Raw genomic sequence first — 5,858 nt, 5'->3', positions numbered from 1 at the left:
AAGGGCAGGCAGCCAGGTGCCGCCACCCCTAGGCTAAGTGAGCAAGGCCTGCCCATCCTGCCGCAGCGGCCACACTTCTCTCTGTAATTACAGATGACGCTGGGTGACGGAATCAAAAGAGGACCTGGAAGCAAGCTTGCCTCCACTTCCTCAGACATTCTGGAGCGGGAGTTTGTGAACTGGAACCACATTTATGTGAAATATTCTCCCTAGCAGAACACACACTTGAGTTTATTAAAACGCCACAAGCAATTTTTTGACATAGTATTTCTTCCCAAGCCAGTGTAAGCTCAGCACGACACTCATCTAGGTTTTAGACCCGGCGATTCCTGACTCTAACATGTGACCTTGGTTGTTTCATTTCTCCAAATATAGGTTTCCTCATCTGTAAAATGGAGAAGTAGTCCCAGGAATGCTGGTGATAACATTTAAAAAGTTCTTCAAAATCAATAAAGCCAAATTCCATCTTTTTTTTTTTTTGAGGGGGGGCAGAAATAGAAACAGTGACCCTATAATTCTTGGAACCTCAAGGGACTCCAAATAGCCCAAACAACTTTTTTTAAATTTTATTTTATTAATTTATTAAATCTTATCAGTATTGTCCCTTAAAAGGGACTAACACACAAACAGGCAGACTAAGTGGAGAAATATTTTTATAAGAGTTAAGAAGTCACTAAGATACTTCCAGGTATTTCTTCAGTGATTTTTTTTATCTTTATTTGAGGATTCCAGGAAGTATTCGGTCCCTACAGCTACCACAAATGCAGCAAATCCCCACTTGAACCCTTTTAATAATGCACCAATGAAGGAAACATTGTTTGCAAAGCCACCCGTGTATCTCCAAGCTGCATTCCGGGCCCATGGATCTCTTAGTCCTTGTGCAGCCAGCTTCTCCTGGACAGTTTCTAATGGTGTTCCTCCTATCTTCCACTGTTTATAATCTGGAAGTTCCATTTTACCATGACCATGACCGTGACCATGTTCATGTCCATGGGCTATGACTGACGGCAATCTGACCTCTCAGGACACTATGGCCAGAGCCAACTGGAAGCACCCAAACAATCTTGAAAACAAAACAAAACAAAGCTGGAGGACTCACACTTCTTGATTTTAAAACATACTACAAAGTTACAGTAATTAAAACCACGGAGCACTGGAATAAAGACTGACGTATAGACCCTTGCATGTACTGTCAAATGATTTTTGACAAGAATTTCATGATGAAATGGCAAAGGGGCAGTCTTTCTGACTAACGGTGCTGGAAAAACTGGGTATCCACACTCAAAAGAATGAAGATGAGACCTCTATCTAATACCATATACAAAAAGTAACTCGAAATGGATGAAATATCTAAATGTAAGACCTAAGACTATCAAATTCCACAACATTGGGTTTGGCAGTAATAGCACAGATAGAAGTCCTAAAACTCAAGAACAACCCAAATCAAAACCGAAACAAAATGAAAGCAAAAAACAACCTGAGTTTAAAATGGGGAAAAAGCTATGTTCTCTAGAGAAGAGAAACAAATGATAAATAACATGGAAAGTGCTCACCACTAGATGTTAGGGAAATGCGAATCAAAATTGCAATGACACACCACCTTGTGTGCACTGGGATGGTCATATCAAACACATACAACCCCCCCAAACAAGAAGCACTGGTAAGGATGTGGAGATAGTGGAATCCTTGTGGACTGTTGGTGCAAATGTACAATGGTACAGCCAGTGTGGAAAATAATATGTGGCTCTTCGAAAAAATCAGAAATATAAAGGCCAAGAGGTGGTACAGTGGTTGAGATGTTGGACTCCCCACATGGCCGACTGTGGTTTGAGTCCTGGACCTGGTGGTTTGCAATTCACGCTGGGTGCATGCAAAATCCCAGGAGAAGCATGGAGGAGAAGGGATTGTAGTGTGGCCATCCCTCCTGGGGGGTGATTTCTCACTTTCCCTGTCACTGTCTCTTTCCTACAAGGACATGTGCCCTATGGTAAAAACCTTTTAAAATTTTAGAAATACAATTACCATATAATCTGGCAATTCCACTTCTGGATATTGAAAGAACTGGAAACAGGCTCTTGAAGAGATATTCGCATACTCATTTCAGAGCAGCGTTTTTCACAATAGTTAAAACATGGAAGTCACCAGGTCTCCATGAACCGATGATTGGATAAACAAGTGTGGTATGCACATACAGTGGAATATCACTCAGCCTTAAACAGGAAGGGCACTCTGACAGCCTACGACATGGATGAGTCTTAAGTACATTATGCTAAGTGAAATACGCCAGTTACAAAAAGGCAAATACTGTATGATTCCACTTCTCTGAGGCACTTAGTCATACAGTCTAATGAAGAAAGAGCATCAGTTTTACACGTTGAGGACTTACAGAGATGGTTGGTAGTGGTGGTTACACAACATATTAATGTGTTAATTCCACTGAACTGTTCACTTACTAAGGACTAAGGCATAAATTGTCATGCTGTGTGTATTTTAACACAATAAAAATTGGAAAAACAGTAACATCATAAAACTAAGTCAAACATTATTATTAAGAGCAACCAGTTATTTCTGCCTTAAGTGTTCAATATCATCATATGGAAAATTAATTTCATGTGTAGGGGACACCCATTATGGGTTGAAATGCCCACTTCCCCCTCTTCCTAGAAGATGTTGAAGCCCTCCCCTCAGTATCTGTCCATATGACCGTCTTTGGAAGTTGTGTCTTTTTTTTTTTTTTTTGCCATGGGGCACATGCACCCACCAGGGATAGAGAGAGACAATGAGAGGGAAAGTGAGAAATTACCCCTAAAGGGGGATGGCCACATCACAATCCCTTCTCCTCTACTCTCCTCCTGAGAGTCTAGGCCTGCACGCACATGCACCTAGTGTGATTTCCAAGCTGCCAGGTCTGGGATTCAAACTTTGGTTGGTTTTATGGGAGTCCAGCTCCTTAACCACCTCATCTGGCCCCCAAACTGGGTCTCTGTATATGATCACGTTAAGATGGGGTAATAAGGGTATCCTCTATCCAATACAGCCATGTCTTTATAATAAGAGGACATCTGGGGAACAGTAGATGGCGTAATGGCTACGTCATTGGACTCCCACATGGTTGACCATGGTTCACATCCCAGACCTGGCAGCTTCAAACTCACGCCTGACACGTGTGCACGTGTGCCCAAGATCCTGAGAGGAGAATGGAGGAGAAGGGACTGCAGCATGGCCATCCCCCTTGGGGTTTGATTTCTCGCTTTCTGTCTCTCTGACCCTCTCACTCCTGCAGGTTCATGTACCCTATAGCAAAGATCTAAGAAAAAACCCCATTTTTTAATGAGATGTGGGTAGAGGTGGGTGATGGGAGTGATGTGAATGCACAGGGAGAAAGTGGCTGTCTACAAGCCATGGGCAGCCTGAGCTGGACAGACGCTGGGAGAGCGGCACAGAGCAGCTTCCCGCAGCCCTGAAGGAGGAACCTACCCTACGGACACCTGCATCAGACGCCCGAGCTGTGGGACGGCACACTGTTGTTGAAGCCAGCTGCTCGGCGGTCCTCCGTTACAGCAGCCCTGGGAAATTCAGACGCCGTGCTGTCCGGAATTTGTAAGCGTACTTGCTCTAGTTAACTAAATGACTGAGTTAATAAAGTATTGGCGAGTAACCACTGAATGAATGCTCTCCCTCCACTACGCTTGGTCTGGGGCTTCAGTCCTCATTCTGGAGGAAGTCAGGGACGAGGAGGAAGTGACGGCTTGCCTCCCACCTGAGACATAAGCCTTCAAGATGAGGCTTGTGATTAAGGGCGTGCGTTAAAAGCTCAGGGAAGAGAGAGCAGAGATGGGCTGAGAAGTCCAGGCGTGAGTGAGAGCTGAGGGCGCTTTGCAGGACCGGTGGCTTCCAGACTGGGGGAGGGGGAGAAACGGGAAGGCCCCCTGGGTGAGAGCAATGGTGCGGTGTGTGGAGGGACCAGTGAGTGACTTGGAGTTCAGGGTGTGACTCAGCCTGCTTGCGAGCCTTTCTTGGGCTTTCTCACCCTCGACCCTGTACCCTGCCTGTGTCTGCCAGGTCTTCCCTGTCATGCGGCCTGGTGAACTCCTACTTCTCTCTCAAGGCCCAGCGAAGCCGTCACCTCCTCGGTGAGTCTTTACTGATCCTGTCTCCCATAAGCCGGTTTTGCTGGTGGTCTCGGCACAGGCCTTGAGGACACTAACTGACGTGCTTATGCGAACACCTGCTGCCCCTTGACTGTGCTTGGCGGTGGTGGCAGTGGGACGGGAAGAGGTTGCCAGGCTGGCTCCATGCTCTCCTGGGCACTTAGGAGACTGAGAGCCCAGGTGCCCTTGCATCTGGTGGTTCATGCGACTTCTAGTGGATGAGTGTGGGCAGCGATGGCTCCTGAAAGACCCCCCCAGACCCCCCGTTAGCGCTCTCTATTCTTGTTGGATGCAGAAGGGCCAACGGAGGGCTCGGCAGCCCTGAGGAGGGACGACGTAGGCTTCCCGAACGTGGATGCCTCCCCACGCCTTCTGACACTGAACCTGAGCGAGAGCTGGGTCTCGTGTGTGACCATGGCACGGCATGACCTGCCCCAGCGAACGTCACACCTGGGCACCTCTGCAGCTGTCGCCTGGCCGACGGTCAGGGTCGGGTGTCTGACAGAGGTATCGCCCCGTAACCCTACCTACCCCTGCACAGACAAGCTACGGGAAGCTGCAGAATGACCTTGGCCACTGGTCTTTGCCACAAAGGAAGGGCTGGCGCCCAGGGCCCAGAGCGCTCTCTGACGGCTGGTCCGACAGAGGCTCACCGTCATTTCATTTAACTGGTGAGTCTAGGTTTGGCAGAGACAAGGGAGAAAGAGAGGTCTCCTGGGGCAGACCACCTTTGCTGGAAGCCCCAGCCCAGCTCCCCCTGCAGGCGGCTGTCCACCTGGTTGTCTGGGCACCTCCTGTGCTGTAGCAGTTCACCCAGGAGGAGGATTTGAAGGAGGGATTTGAGTTTTCCCCTAGAGACGCTAGAAAGACAGTTCTGTCTCAGCCGAACAGGATCGCCCAGCTCCCAACTCGGTTGTTTCTGTGGTTACCTTTCTTCAGGGATGCTTGGGGCGGTGGTGGTGGCTGGTGGGTGTGTGTATATATTTGCTCTTCGGAGGCTCAGATTTCCAGGAGCTGCTGGCGCAGGGGCTTGGGGAAGGGCGGCCCTTGATTTCGGGACTCTAATGGCAGGTGCAATTGGCCCTTTGTCTGCAGGAAACACCAGCCCCAGGAGGCCACCCACCCATCCCTGACCACGAGGTGTCAATCAAGCCCTTTTCTCAGCAAGGAGACTGAAGGCTCAAGGCACGTCAGGGACAGAAGGACCCCCAAAGCCCGCCCCTCCTCTCCATCATTTTACAGTGGGGAAGCCAAGGCCGAGGGAGTCGCAGGAACTGGCCAAAGGCCTAAGGAGTCGGCAAAGATAACCAGGACTGGAACTCAGGTCTCCCTGATCCCGGCCGGGCTGCACACGGGACTGTGGTTGGAGGGTCCCCGGCAGGCGCCCTGGCAGAGCGCTCGGATGGCTTGGGCGACTCGTATCTCTTCCCCTTCCTAGGCCGCCCGGACCACACTTCCTGCAGACGACAGTGGGCGTAACTTGGTGGGGAGGGGCGCGGGCGCTGGGCCGGCTCCTCCCGGGCGCCGCCTCTCGGCCTCTCCCACACCCGCAGGCCAGAGGCCAAGGGTTAGGAAGGCGGAATCGGTGCCCTGTTCCGCCCCTGACCCGAAACCCGCGCCGGGTAGGACCACGCAGGGCCTCGGTGGTGACCCAGAGCGCTTAGAAGCCGCCAGCCGCCGGGTCCTCAGGGCTGAGGCCGGGGCAGC

General features: G+C 50.1%; 1 pseudogene; it reads right to left on the bottom strand.

Annotated features, from left to right (window-relative positions):
- Positions 1-665: 665 nt before the first annotated feature.
- Positions 666-5,858, bottom strand: part of LOC102477073 (NADH dehydrogenase [ubiquinone] 1 beta subcomplex subunit 3 pseudogene) — a 15,999-nt pseudogene continuing 10,806 nt past the window's right edge.

This window comes from Tupaia chinensis, unplaced genomic scaffold, assembly GCF_000334495.1.
Source record: "Tupaia chinensis unplaced genomic scaffold, TupChi_1.0 Scaffold000045_1, whole genome shotgun sequence".
Classification (NCBI taxonomy): domain Eukaryota; kingdom Metazoa; phylum Chordata; class Mammalia; order Scandentia; family Tupaiidae; genus Tupaia; species Tupaia belangeri.
This window is presented reverse-complemented; position numbering and strand designations above follow the sequence as displayed.